A 15,793-nucleotide genomic window follows, 5' to 3' on the forward strand; every position below is an offset into this window, starting at 1 on the left:
AATGGTCGAACCTAGAAAGATTTAGTACTCTTTTTATAAAAAAAATCCCCCCACTAGTAGACTGGTTACCTACTGTAAAATAATTAATGGTCCGATACATAGACGTACATGCGGCATACACACACAATTAGATTAGCCTTCGATCAGCGACATTGAGCGATATTCCACGTTACCTATGATAATGGTGGCGCTCTTCACTTCTGTGTTTTGCATAGGGTTGGATGTTTTCAAGAGAAAGAATTTCGCAGGTTTTCCCCACCGATTACCCTGTCTATTTTAAAAGGATCTTGTGTATCTTGTGCAGTATTAAAATAACTTTTCTCTTTATTTTGGCGTATTATTGATAGGGATAGATTCGGATTCTAGCTCCGCTTGGTCATTTTTACTTCCTGGACTTTAGCAGTAAATTGGAAAGAAAAGCCGATATCTTTTTTACTTTTTATCTGATTAATTCATTGCACTTTCAGAAGCTGGTATTGATTAAATTAGCAAATTCGTTTTCTCTATTCTAAAACTGCTAAATTTAGTGTACTTTGGACTAATCCAAGGTGATTTTCTGAACGAATGCTTGCAATTATTTTAGTGACCTGTGTGCTTAGATCACGTACAATTTCCACAATTACAATACGTAAAGAAATTTCAGCCACAGTGCATACAGTAGCATGGATGTATGCCAACATTCTCTCCATTGTGCCTGTTGCAAATACAAAGAACCTCTTACAGGTATATAATCAGGGCCGGCGCTACCATATAGGCAAACTAGGCAGCCGTCTAGGGCGCTGATTTCAGGGGTAGCATTTTTAATTTTTTGTATTGTTTATAAATTTGGAAATTGATATTTTCCGGGGGGGGGGGGGCAGAATCTAACCTTGTCTAAGGCGCCAGATGGTCTGGCGCTGGCCCTGTATACAATATCTATAGAGCGCCACCTATCATCAATAGTAAAATTCACCTATTTATGGAAACCCGGTACTAAATGTATTCACCGCTCCCAATGCAAATCAGTACACAAACTTGCTTAAGGACTTATGATCATGTGAAGGCGACGTCGTCTTAGCAGTCAAAATTTAAGCTCTAAAATTAATTTTGATAAAAGGTAAGTGTTGAAGTGACTTTGAGAAGAGTGTAATTAAGAACTGCTTTATTAGCATATTAACAGTTACATTTCTTCATCAGATGTATAGTAACTACCTTGTGCAATATTTGTAAGTGGATAAAACCAGGAAGGAAATTGTCAGGACTTGTCTAGACCTGCGTTATTTACTAGGTATTCGACGTCACTGAGAAAGTACAAAATTCTCCCGCGTCATATTTATCCCATGTGTTACATGCATTTTTAAAGCATTTTTTAAATGGCAGTTCCTATCAGTAGCTTAAGTAATGTACTATAAAATGGGGCAACGGTTCTGCGGGTTGGTGGGTTGGTTGGATTAATGAATTATGACGGAAATCTATTATAACACGCCGATTCAAAACGATGAAATTTTCCTTTTGAAATATCGTATCAGTGATGTAGAAGAGCTCTTTTCCGATGTGAATGTTATTATGCCCCAACCGAGGAGAATATAACTGGACTGTACGCAGTAATTAAACAAATTCCACCACTTGAGCAGCAAGGGTGGGGTGGGGTGAACATACCTTTTTGGGGGGTGGGGGAGACCTACCTGGGCCCCTTTAATGCCCAGGATATAGACTCGGGGTCTTAGAAAAATGTTGAGATCTTAATTGCCAGAAAGCTGATCCGTGCCTTTTATGCAAGCTTGGTTAGCATGGTCTTGGTGGTATTTTGAAATCGAGGGCGGACCAACCATTCTTAAAAACCGAACCCTCCACGAAAAGCCACAATAACTTGCGACCAAATATTAAAAAAATAACACTTAGTACACCAAGATGATAGTACCGATCAATGTTAATTTGGCATGGACACCATTGCAAACTCAGTGGAAAATACTGGCACTGATTACTCTTGACAGTCCAATTTTGAATATCACGAAACAAACACATTAAAAAAATACTGGCACTGTTGACTCTGCTAATTTCTGTGCCTTAGAAACACAGCCAGTGATTTTTATTTATCTCTTTCTAGTTCTATTTTTCCCTTCTTTTGTTGTTCTGTACCGGGAATGTTGACGGGCACTGACAGGCCATATTCTGAAAAATCATATCATGTGACGGCGGTTGTTTATTCACTTTATCCATTAAACGAGCCTAATATGCTCTTTTGCAACTTAGCTCCAGACCAGATTTTAGCTGCACTTGGACCTCCCATCACATGTACATAGTTCACACCATGTCCGAGAATGTTCCAGACGAACCCAAGACATTACTGGAAGAAGAAGAAGAAGATATGGGTACAAGCGCACCTACTGGCTTCTTAAATTCTGGCTCAGCGGGTCACATAACAGTTTATGAACACCCGACGAGAATTTGGATTAACAGAATCACGAGAAGAAAAGAAAAGTTTTGGCATAGCGTGTTAGAAAGAATGGAGCCCTCATAGACGACATTGCAGTGTTGGAATGTTTTTAAAAAGTTTCCGATAGTATAAAAACAATAACCGACTACGTTTTGCACAATTATGGCAACCATAAAACAAGAGGCGCCCCTGCGGTAATAGTTGATCAGAACGCGCATTGACCACAATGCGCATGCGTGGGCTGCAAGTGTAACAAAGTTTCCGACGCGAAAATCTACTACGATCCAGTTTCAGTCTGGCTGTTTCAGAGTGATCCAGAATTGGAATTGGGATCCAGATTGATCAATTTGTGCTACGTCGGTTAACTTTATCGCGAAGAATGTCTTCATATGCAGATGAAACAGGTTGAGTTAAAATACACCGACGACGTAAACGTCGTTGATGAGTTAATAAATTATTGCTTTACAATCTCGTCTGTGGTTGTCCACGTTGCCCGCGAAAAAGAATTCATGACGTCCAGCCCCGAAAGACTTTCTCGAGGATACAGAGCGTTCATGTATTGAATTAGACCATGTAGGTCGCTGGAACACCAAATATAGTCCTGATGATGTAATTTTTGTTGATATGGTAGCTAGCTATCCTGCTAGTTTTCTTCGAGCTGGTGAATGTGAGTTGTGTTTATTGCGGTTTGGTCATGCAACACAATAAATGACCCGAGGTGCAATAAACGGTCCGCTGCCAGCGGTGGATCTATCTGAATTTGTTGAGATAGGATCATTTGAGCTTGCAGCAATCATTCATCCAGTTATTGTTGCTTGGTTTGGTCGTCATTTTAATAAACCAGATCCAGGGATAAATCTCACAGACTGGTGCGCAAACAATAAACATGGTTGGGCTCCAATAGTTCTATTTAGATATATGCGAAATAAGGGGAATTTGACATCGCTGACAGTGAGTGATGCTATAATTTCATACTGGCCACAAAAAAAGATCTGGCTGCTGCACTCAGAATGCATTGATGCAAAAGATATGAGCCGAAAAAATATTGGTAAGTTTACACATGGTGCCTCATCTGATAACTTGCGCATCTGTTCAAGGTTAATCATGGACCAAGCTGAACATGATTTTATAATCGAAGATACAGCAGCAAAATGTGTATTTGCCACGAGGGAGCGTGCAAATCTATCAAATATAACCACGATCGGTACCATCATCAGCTACTACGATGGTGATTCACCCCAGTTTACTCATTGGAGATCTTCGATTCATGTATATGTATCAATAAACCTGTTATCGATGATTAACCGATTTCCAAATAACGCTATTAGAGTCGGCACAGAATCATTTCATATAAGTAAATCAAAATTAGATGGAATCATTAGAGAAGTAAAAAATGAGAAAATAATTAATTATTCTTAATTTGTAGATTATAAACCTCATCGTGTGTATTATTGTAACGATAAATGTATCAGAACAGTCAATGGTGCCATCAGTAAAAAAATTCATTACAAGACATACAACGGTTTATCCTAATGGTCTTGGTGGTTTTGGTGAAACAACAAGTCCCATACAACTATTTAGAAATTCCGATATGGTGGTGATAACCCCAACATATCGGTTTGCCAGGAAATAAAACAGAAGGGTGTTAAGTCTCATTATTATCACAGCTTCTTTCGATGGCTCGATGATGCGTGGACTTTAACGAGAATGGGTGAGAAACATGTTCCTAAAATCATCAATTAGGACGAAATATGTACTGTGTCCAAAGAAATGCTAGAAATATTTCTTGGTTGGTTAAAATCAAAACAACCTGCTATTATCGTGTGTGGAGATTATGGGCAACATCTTCAGTTTACAGGAAAACCAACACATAAATGGCTAATTAGACTTCAACCTGACAACACTCAATGTAAGATAACGCGCAGTATATTTCAAGAAACGGCGATTGATGATTTCTGGAGCTTTTGGCGCTCTATTGATCTGATAGTTGCATCCAGGAGAATAGTTCGCAATTCACTATTTCAACTTCATAATGAAATATTCCCCGATTTGCCAGTTCCACTGTTTTATCGTTCAGCAGATACTCGTCTTCAAAATATTTTCGTTGATATTCCAGGAGTGGCTCATGTGATGCGACAAAAGCTGGTTCTGAATGATATAATTGATGTTCTCGTGGAAGTTGTTGAGCAGGCTGTGGTGCAACCATCGTGCTGGACTCTAGCATATGTAATAACAATTCATTCATTGCAGGTGCTAACAATCTCAGATACCAATAACTGGATTGTCGATGATCGCGTCAAAAGGTCAAATTTATTATTTTTTGGCAGTATCGAGAGTTACAAAAATATCCCAGCTGCACAGAGTAGTTTATAATCAACCTCAAGTAATTGCACAAGGATCGTCCACTAAAATCCCCTTTGTGCCAATTCGCGGCACTTTAGTCCCGGGCACGGTAAAACAAAAATAACTGGCTATCAGCGAGATGACAGAAACAGAAAGCATAAACGCTAGTTCGATCTTGATGATTGAATATATCATGACGCTGAAGCAACGACTAAATGACCACTGTACTTGCTGTAACATAATAATAATTTTGTGGTGGCATTTTCCTAATGATCCTCGACAATTTACCGTGGATAGAGTCGAAAGCAGTTTTGGTCACACACGCGAAAATGTCACACTGACATGTTTTGAGTGTAACCGACGCAGAGGAGCTAGTGCCCTTTTGCTAGCGTATCCATGTTGCTGAAAATTGTGCATTTTCATGAATTACCTGCAATTGTTTACGGTTAAATCCACGTTGAGCCGAATCTAGTCTGTAGATTGCAGACCTGCCGGTAGATCTTATCATGTTGGAAATTTTATGTGTGGTTATTCTCCAGATAGGAACAGCTGCTCTTGCTTGGCCACCTTCAGGTTCACCAGGTTCATATAAAAATGACTGTCACGTTGATATCCGGAACGTTTCTCTCTGGCAGGTCGCGTCGCGTAACTTGCATGTGTTTCTTCGCGATTGCATCGACGGGTTGCATAGCAAGTTCACGCGTGACTTTGCCGTTTAACGCCACTGTTACGATTGGTACTGATGTACAAACAGTCGCTCAGCAAGTGTTCGATTAAATCGTTCAACGATTGAATGATCACCATCTAATGCGGCGTGTTCGCGTTTGATTTCAACATTATGTTGCTGCATCAGCGATGATACTGTACTAAGACGTTCTTTGTCATATCAACCGGTATAATCGTGGCCAGCGTAAAGATACAGCGGAAACTGCGGCTGAGAGTACAGTCGCTGTTTTAGTCGAGAGCGGTTCCGCTTCCTTGTATCTGGTTGTAACGTCGACGACCATCAACGCGTATTTGTATGTGCGCATCTGTGCTCTGAGTTCACGTGATGTGTCAGTGATAGTGTCATGAGGTAAAAACAAGGTATCTGCCTGATGAACTTCGTTTGGTGTGCTGACATCAAACCTTCCATGTTGAAACGTTTTAGGTGGCGGTAGATACATTTGCTATATTGCCTGTCGGGACAATAAGTCTGCGGCAACACCATGCGCGATATCTGCTACATCAGTGAGTTTGTTAATACCTAAAGAGATCAGAGATAACTATAATTTTTTGGCTAGCTTTAACGGCATTGATACACATACACTGCGAAATATTCATCAGACTTGGTGTCCAGGTAACATGGACATAAAAAAGTTAAAAAAAAAGTTTTTGCACATGCTCAGAGAAACCAAAACGGATATATTTTAATTAATTTACTCGATCCAGCAACACGATATCGCATTGGTCTCGACTGAATAACGTACTTTTTATTGGTGTTGGAATGCGGTATTTTTTTTACTCACGCTGGACCATTCAGGGTCTGTCACGCACATACAAATTCAATGTTAATTCGTCCCTATGGATGTCTAAGAAATGCCCGTCTTGGTCGGTCCGACAAAATCGTGTTAGTGATAACGTCGATTTATGATGTCGTAAATAAACGGGATTAGTAGGCACTGATACAATCAAATAACCCGAGGTGGCCTCTGGAGAAAAAAAGATATAAACAATATATCCTTGTGGCGGTTGTGATCCATTGCTGGATCCCGCCTGATAACTACTGTTTACGGCGTCACGGACAAGATTTACAGAAATCGTCGATGTGGTATTGACAATGCCAGACGATATATGACGACCACCACCATCTAAACCCGTATTATATCTAAGAATAATTTCAGGGTCTTTTGTATTTTCCATGCCTCATCGATCTTCTGAATATATTCATCATTTACTTCATTGAGATCTTTCTACATTTTATCGATATCCAACCCGGTTAGTTTAAATGTAGGCAAATGGGCTTCGGTGATCTTAAAAAAGTCAAGAAATAACTTATTTGTATTATACTGCACTTTCTACTATCATAACATTACCCTTGTTAATTGCTATTTCTGTCACAGATTTTTGAAATAATTCTTAATCAGATTTGACCAGGTTCACATACTGTACTATCTCAATGATTCTTTATTTACGATCATCATTTGGATATTCAAATATATACTGGTTCAGCGGTCGATAAGTGTCTTAACAGAAAAACCCCGTATGTGCGCTTCCAATAATTGTGATTTTCTTCATTGTTTTATCACCATAGAACCATGCCAGGTGTATTTTACCATCGCTTGCGGTAATTTATCCAGTGTTCTTCCATATATAAATGTTACCCCCATTCCATTGTCCGTGTATCAAATACTCTGGAATTCTTATGTGTAAATGTGTGTCTGATAAATAGAGATCGTTGTGGTTGTGGTGATCCGACCTAACTTGATGCCACCAGCGGCCGTGCCAACATACTTCTGATCGACGACTGATATATGTCAACGGCGTAATTGGAAGCCTCTGATTCCGGTGCTCTTTTAATAGTTTCACTCAGCATTGGCTCATGTTCCGTGAGAGCGATCTTTGATTCTTTCCCTTTAAATATTTTGATACGACGTTGAAGTTCATCATTCATTCGTTCGATTTGGTATGATCCTGTTGGAATTCCCACGACATTCCAGTCAGGATACGAGGACCCATCGCTATTCTAATACGCGAATACAAGCGAAACGTTAGCGGATAATGCACCAAATAATTTTGATCTGATATTTGGCTAACTGTAAAAAAACTCGTATTTGTGCCAGGACGATCTCAAGTGACCGACCATTAGGTGCTTTTATCGGTGTAAGAAAGTGATGTCGAGTTCCGGCTGCGTTGACGTCGCTGATTTCATCGTGGTCGTTGGTGGTGTTAGCGATAACCTGATTCAGTCGTGTATTTATTTCTGCGGTTATTATTATCTATGCAGATTCTTAATGCAGCATTGGAACTCTCGCACTCTACGTGTCGACTCGCGAAGGATCGTTATCTTGGATGCTGACGGCGTCGGGATGCTTGCGTCCTTGCGAGACTTTATCGCGTGATACCGCCTATAAATATTGCTAATTGCAGCAAATTCACTATTTGATATTACACCTTCGTTTAACTCAGTTGACCTTATCGACGATATATTTATGCAGTCATTTGTTGCAGCCCACTCTATTTCGGTCTGCTTATATAATGTCTTACCCACACATAATTTCACGATAATGTTGAGAAATCAGCATTGCCGAAAGCAACAGTTTTACCGATTCCTATCAGTGGCGATATATATGGTGCTGATAACGTACCGATCAACATCGTTGTTCAAATGATTAACTCGGACACCGCATAAACAACATTGTCGATGATGATGGTACGTCTGCGGTATCGCCGCTGTTTTGTCATATGCTCGTCTATGATGTTTTCCAGCGATGCCTTCACGCGTGCTTGATTATATCTGTAAGACTGTGTTGGATTCATATTCGCTATATATGGTATTAAGTAATCAGTTGAGGAGTTCACGCGATGACTGCCAGACGCCACCAATACGTCGTTGCAGTTAATTTTACATTTGCGAGATTCAACAAGAATGTTACCGTTATAAATTATTTATCTATTTTTTTTAAAAAAGACGACGGATAGTATACTGTCCTCTTGTGTACTCGTGTACGACTTTATGCGGCGGCGCTAATGACCTTGACATAGCGGTATGAAACAACAAGTACTTCTTGACCGCACACAGGCGTATCTGCTAATGTCTGCGTTGGTAATGTGGAATACTAGATAGGGCTGGCAAATGCAAATACAATGGTATATTTAGAACTTCTTTTTGATGGTGCCAATCCATACGAATCAAAATAAACAACACGACGCGAATCGATAGCAAATGCAACCTAGTGAGTACCTGGACCTGAACGTCGTCGAGATGAATGATACCAGTTATGCGTGGTTTGGTTGTTTCGATAACTGGTTACGCATGAAAACTCATCTAAAGGTTTTGATTCTTAATAGTCGAGCTGCATCAAGTAAATCAAAATTGGACATGGGGATTTTTTTTTGCGAAATGTTTCTTCTGGTCGCAGACCTTGACCGTATCGCGTTCCATTTTTTAAAAATATTTTTAAACCGTGTCCCGCTGCTTTCTTCAATGCCATGCCAGGATTTCGCGTCTATGAATCTACTCGTGCTATATGCTGAATACATGAATACATGTCGTGGTGCTGAAACTACCCGAGCTGATGCTATCTGCCATGTGAATAACCCAGCAACACTACTTTCAATACTGTCTCTGGTCCTTGTCAGTCATGACAACGTTGATTTGCCGCCACTATCAATAAAAGAACAGACCCTGTTCTTCAACGAGTTATGGTATCATAGTTGGCTTCCACGACGAAAGTTGTCTTGGTTTTACCTTACCAGCATTAACCTTAACGAGATGCCAGATTGCACCGTCGTCGTCGGCTTTTGGAACAAGTATAATTGTTTGCTTTGCACCAAAAATAACGTTTCGAACATTTCTGCAAAATCCAAAGATCTGTGATAGTTGAATTGCATATGATGATTCTTCATCATCGTTCAACACTGATCGACGTGCTGCGAATCCTAAGTTGAAATTTTCATTCGCCGATACGATTACCGATTCAACATCTGCGTCTTCACGAGCGGCTGAACTTTTTTGGTCGACTTGTAAAATATTGTTTATCGTCAGGATGATCAATAATGTTCTTTGCGAACATCATTGACAGACCAGCGGATGGCGAATAATCATCGGAATATCATGCGAGGCACAGTATCGTTGTAGCAACGTAAACGTTTAATAACATGATTTAATATTCTTTCCGTCAATGCTGTTAAACATAGCTAGAACATCAGTGTTAACAAAATAAACTCGATTACCAGCTCCATATGCTGTATAACCTGCTTTCAAAAGTTGCCCTTCGATTTCAATAAATGCCTCAGCGAGAAGAAAATATCTGCTTCTATCCTGAACTTGTGGTTTGATTCGTCATGTGCATCAGGTACTCGTGCATTATAAGAATAATACTGATAATCACGCACAGATTCATCTTTGAGGACTGACGCGCCCACGTTAAATGCGGAATCAGATACACACCTGAGCATTATATTATATTATTTGTTGTTTAAACGACTTCAAGCCATGCCACTTCCAGCTTTCAGACTTGTAGTTGTATTTTTTGTCTCGACGGCTTGTTGTTTTGTCAGTGACGGCACGCCAGTTTAATTCTTTTAACCACTAATTTGCAGCTTGATTTATTGTTTTACTGACTCTTGCTGATATCACTTCAGTGCTGGGTAATTTTACTGGCTGCGGCTGCGGGTTTCGTCGTATTTATCACGCGAGTCTGTCCTTGACCGCTGAGAATGCCTTATAAGCGGAATCACCAACATTACCATTATCTTTATCATGAACAGCGTCGATGGCGTTCATTGTAATCGGGATTGCCTTTGGGGTGTGTCTGAAATAAATCTTGAACAGCTTCACTAATCCCATCTCCGTAGATTACTTAATATACTGGTAATCGTGAAAATATCACCCTGACCATTACTGTTACACGTTGAGCATTGTGTATAATCATGCTATTTTGTTATCACCGATCTAATTGATCAATCGCTGTAGTAATCGTCGGTAATTTGATCTATTAGTGCCCAATAAACGCTGCTGTCCATGACACCACCGGTAAATAAACGTTGAAAGATAGCAGCTGCCTCATTGATGATTTCTGGAGAATCATTGCCGGCTCCTCTTCCACCAATTAGCGCTTCAGGGATTACATTTTGTTTCTTACGACCACGATGTGTTAGCACATTGCAAGTGTTAAGGTCACTTCCGGTTGCTTCTTCAGATAACGCTTCGTGATTCCAGAGCGTGCTGCTGGAGCGCCATTAGCTCGGATTTTACTTTTTCCTTCCTTTTTCAGATCTAGTTTTTTATGCCTGATTTTCTTCGTTGAACGTCGGTTGTGGTTCAAGAGGCTGATGATATGGTGGTGGCGCGGGTTGAAGACGACCAGTAATATTCTCGGGTAACATCTCAAGAGCTTTTTTTTGTTGCCTCAGTTGCTGTAGAATTTGTTTTGGTTGGTTCGACAACTGGTTTAAATAACTGTTTTGTACCTTCTGTGAATTCGACATTAGAATCCTCACGTTGTTGTAGCTATTGTTGACAGAACCACGAACAGGGAGATATTTCTTTATTGAATCTATTCGTTGTGAGACTAGTTTAGCTGTACGAGATTCCATAGTTAGCGCAGACTCACTCATTATTTTTAAGACAACAATTTAATTACACACCACCTGTCAGTATTCTTGACATAACAATGAAAACAAAAATGTAGTCTAATATATAATAATCTAATTGCAATTGAAATAATTGCAAGTATGACCCTTTTATCTCTCTTCCCGGGTGATATAGTTAAGTCGCACACCCCTCTTCCATATGGACTAGCTAATGTATCACGTTTGGCAAGGTTTATCTAGGCTGCATTAGACAGAAGTTGTTGTTGTTGTAGGTTTAACGCCATTTTTTAGCACAAGATAGGCTATACATGGCGGCCAGCATCAATGGTGGAGGAAGAACCCGGGAAAACCCCGTGAAGAACCAAGTTTATGACATGATCACCAAAGGAATTTCCATTTCTTTGTAGTTTATGTAATAATAATAATAATAATAATAATAATAATAATAATAATAATAATAATAATAATAGGAAGAAGAAGAAGAACTGAAACACGATGGTTCATCTTATTTTATCATCATCACCATGATCATCATTGACATAATTTTAACTGTTATCGTAAACAGCAACAAATACGTTGTTTATAGCTGACACCGTTCTCGTTTTTAGTTATACCATGAAGCTTGTTGTCAGTAGTTTTGTGTAAAACTACAAGTTGTTGAATATTTTCGATATTTATTTATTTATGTTTAATTTTTGACCGATTGTTTTAATTTGTTTTTACATCACGGTTTAATTCAGAAACTGTTTCCTAAATTAACTTTACTGCCTGTGTGTGTGTGTGTGTGTGTGTGTGTGTGTACGGATATGTTTGCGTTGGGTTTACAATATGGATCGCTTTGCTCTAATTCCATCAGTAATGGGGAAGAGGGGTAGGGGAAAGGAAATCCTAGTTGCAATAATTAGTCATTCACATAAAATATCCCAATGTGTCAAAAACAGTCATTTGACAAATCTGTAACAAGATTAATTACTAAAATCACATTAAAATATTAAATAAGGAAGGTAAACAAGTATATATACAGATAGACAAATAAATATGTTGTCAGATTTTTCAAGGCATAAACAAGGGTGCCGATTCCTTCATGCAGTTGTTAACGTACAAAAAACATGACCAAAAAATTCTTTTGGAGTTACCAGCTGATTTAATGTCCGAAAGGTCACTATCTGAATACAATGTACTGTATCATGTTTGTAATATGACATTATTTTAGATTGGTACTGGAAATTATTGAAAGAAAAATTATTTTATTTGGTATGTTTTGTTTTCGTCTTGACAATACAACAGAAAATAGCATTTAAACACAGTCCGGTTGTAATGTTTACAACGTATGATGTATATAAGAAAAAGAACCTGAATATAGCGTGTATACTTTCCATTCTTGTTAAAATATAAGGCATAAGATTAAATATTTATGTTCATCTACAACATTAGTATAGGTATTTTCCTAAATTTGTACGTGTAATCTTTTTTTGAGCCAAATACAATAATCTTTGTTTTCACTGTATTGATTGTTAAGCTTCCATTTGTCGCATTATCTGCAGAACAAACCAAGCGTGTATTGCATGCCATAGGGATTATATGCGACAGGAAGAGTGTCGTCAGCGTATAATAGCAACATAACATTTAACATATTTGCAAAGTCAGTATGTTTGGAGGGTACTACGCAACTTCAACATCGACTTATTAGTAAAAATGATTCTAGATCATTTAGGAATAAGGATAACAATAATGGACATAAATGATCCCCTTGTCTTACATCATTTTTTTCTTCAAATGAAACCCCAGAAAATTCATTATTTACACAGGCACATGATTAGATACTATAAATACTCACTGTAATATACAACATTTCCCTTGATGCCCATCCAATACAATTTGAGCAATAATACATTATCCAAGACACTTTTAAAGTCAACAAAAGTGCAAAAGTGTTTTTATGTCACGTCTAATAAGTTCAATAAGGCTGTACAAAAGAAAGATATTGTCTATTGTGAAATAGCCATTACTGAAGCCAGCCCGATTCTCAAATAGTAATTTACTTCAACAAGGAATTAGGACAATCTTAAATTTAATAAAGCGGCAAAAACTTTACAATTATATAATGCATTCTTATATTCTGTGCTAATGAAGGCCGTGTGAAGTGAACTTCTGACTCTGACGCCACTGTTTATATGTTTCAGTGAGGTTACAAAAGCGTATACATTAAGTGTAGGCCTTTTTTCTCGCCCGATTTTCTGGAAAATATACAAGGTTTCAATGATTGGGATTTCGACACTTGATTTTATAGCTCTCAATATTTGGAAAGATTAGATAGGAACAAACTTATCCTATTTAGAGAATACTGGACGGGTGGGTGGGTGTGAACATATCTTTATAAATATACATTTGTATGAAGATTTACGGTCAAGCTTCATCTTCTTACGCAGTTGAAGAGAGAAGGAGAATCTACAAAGTACATTTTCTGATTAAAGTTCATAATACATGTATCTCAGTTGCTAATCTTAGGTCGGAAATACTAGTATCATTGGTCATTTCAATGTTGGAGGCAGGGATGAAATAATGAATCTAAAATTAATATAAAAAAGATAAAGAAAAATAATGCCTAATAAAAATAAGTGGATATAGTGAAAACTCGCTTTAATAGGTCTTTCCGCGTTTCTGTTTTACTTTTTTTTTCAGAAAGATAGATGCACATATGTAACACCAATTAGAGCTTGAAAATGAGAATCATCTAGTTTGAATCCTTGCTATGTGGGCACCTAAAACACCTGTAATGGACTAGATAACCGTTCTCCGGCATTTTCCATAGCTGTTATCAGTCAAATGATGTAGGAAAATGTTTTAGTTGGATTTCTTATATTAAATTACATTTCATGAAAATACTAACTTTGAAATGGATACTTGTTGAAAGATATACGACCTCAAACGTACAGAAAGCAGATTGTAATTGTCATAAAAGGCAGGCTGGTTATTCATTGCCATTGTAAAAGAAGGCAGACTGGCTTTTAATTGCCATTGTAAAAGAAGGCAGACTGGCTTTTAATTGCCATTGTCAAATAAGGCACGCTGGCTTTTTATTGCCATTGTAAAAGAGAGCATGCTGGCTTTTCATTGCCATTGTCAAAGAGGGCAGGTTGGGTTTTCATTGCCATTGTCAAATAAGGCACGCTGGCTTTCATTGCAATTGTCAAAGAGGGCAGGCTAGCTTTTCATCTTATTTGCACTCCCCTGCCTATCCCTTTGATAACGTATAACTAATATACATATACAATTTGAAAATAATAATTTAAGACGTGGGACCCATAAAATATTAAAAGTATGAGTTAAATGACTTATATAAAGGAAAATATGGCAACAAACATAATCACATTGAATGTTTTTAATGTGCCATATTGAATTGACGAAACAGAAATTGCTGCAAAACAGGACCCAAAATATTTTTTTATTTGGTAACGAGTCACTAATTTTGAAGTATCATTAATACACAGATTATTGATATATTTTATCCAGTTTAAACTATATCCTAAATATTATTTTCTTGTTTGTCTTTTATTCATTTGTTTTTCTGTCTTTTTCTTTTTAAATGCCTTGAAAAGAAAAGGAAATCAAATACGATAAAGTAATGTTTGCAATATTCATAAGTAATTAGACACTTATTGTTACTTTTTTATACGAATGATCTTTAAGGTATAATTATGTAAAGCAATGCAAATTATATAAATAAGAATATAATACTTCTCTATTATATTTTTAAGGTTCTCGACGTAAACGGTTGGTGACTACCAAGATACATGCGTTGATTAAATTAACATGTTAAACTCGGAAGTCAAATTTAGTGCACTACAATGTGAACTGCACTTGTTCCGTTTTGGTTTGAACTGTCGAGCACGCCACGTATAAAGGTAAATGACCATTGGTACAAAGTTTAGTCTCATAAGTATTGTATGCACATGCAAAAGGATTAAAATAAAATATACAGTTTTACCTGACAAGAATCTGATCAAGCCTAAAATATTTTGAGCATTTTGGCAGGAATCGCTACGTACTTGCTACAGTAAACGTCTTCAGGCATTAAAGCGAAATCAGCAAGATGTAAAGTTCCTATATACAGGGATTCAAGATTAAGTCAATGTGTATGCAAATTTTAAAGTTTGCAATATTAAATCGGTTATGATAATTTACAATGACTGTGTATATCAAGTTTAGTAACAGTATTTAAGACCGAATAAGGAAGGGAATTACTGGTGTAAAAATTGTCCTGGCTGTATGAATGTAATTGAATACGTCGTCCTTTATAAAGACACGCCTCATTTTATCAACATTTTTCAGTGTTAAGAGCAATATCAATTTTAAATGTCAACCAAGAAGGTGAGTTATTATCAATTTTTACCGTGTATTTTGCTGTTTATTATTAGCAGTCAGGAAGTAAATTGCGACAACACACAACTTCACTATAACAAGGTCTATATAGACCTAGTTAATGAATGAGAGTATGTATATTCAGTCATAATTTACACATCATCAACGATATAAAAAAACTACAAAGGTAAATCTTCCGTAAAAAAAAAACAACAGTATTTTCCTTTAAAGTTTTATATATTCTAATTTAATGTTTTTGCAGATTATAATTCAAACCACAATTTAAGCCAAATACCTTTGACGAAGGAGTTGGAGTCATGAAAGCCTACAAGGATTTTACGCTGTTATCCATTATACCTTTTGCGGTGGGTTACT

At 37.6% G+C, this 15,793-nt stretch overlaps 1 protein-coding gene across 2 annotated transcripts in view; it reads left to right on the forward strand.

Annotated features, from left to right (window-relative positions):
* Positions 1-996: 996 nt before the first annotated feature.
* Positions 997-15,793, forward strand: part of LOC149775964 (heat shock 70 kDa protein 12B-like) — a 35,191-nt gene continuing 20,394 nt past the window's right edge. The window contains exons 1-2 of one of the 2 annotated variants that reach the window (XM_089940884.1): positions 997-1,096; positions 14,815-14,961. The gene's annotated coding sequence lies outside the window, so the exon portion shown is untranslated. The remainder of the gene's footprint in view (positions 1,097-14,814; positions 14,962-15,793) is intronic. The other variant, XM_089940885.1, reaches the window with a different exon arrangement.

The sequence above is a fragment of the Sinohyriopsis cumingii genome, chromosome 18 (genome assembly GCF_028554795.1).
Source record: "Sinohyriopsis cumingii isolate HCF-2022 chromosome 18, ASM2855479v2, whole genome shotgun sequence".
Lineage (NCBI taxonomy): Eukaryota > Metazoa > Mollusca > Bivalvia > Unionida > Unionidae > Sinohyriopsis > Sinohyriopsis cumingii.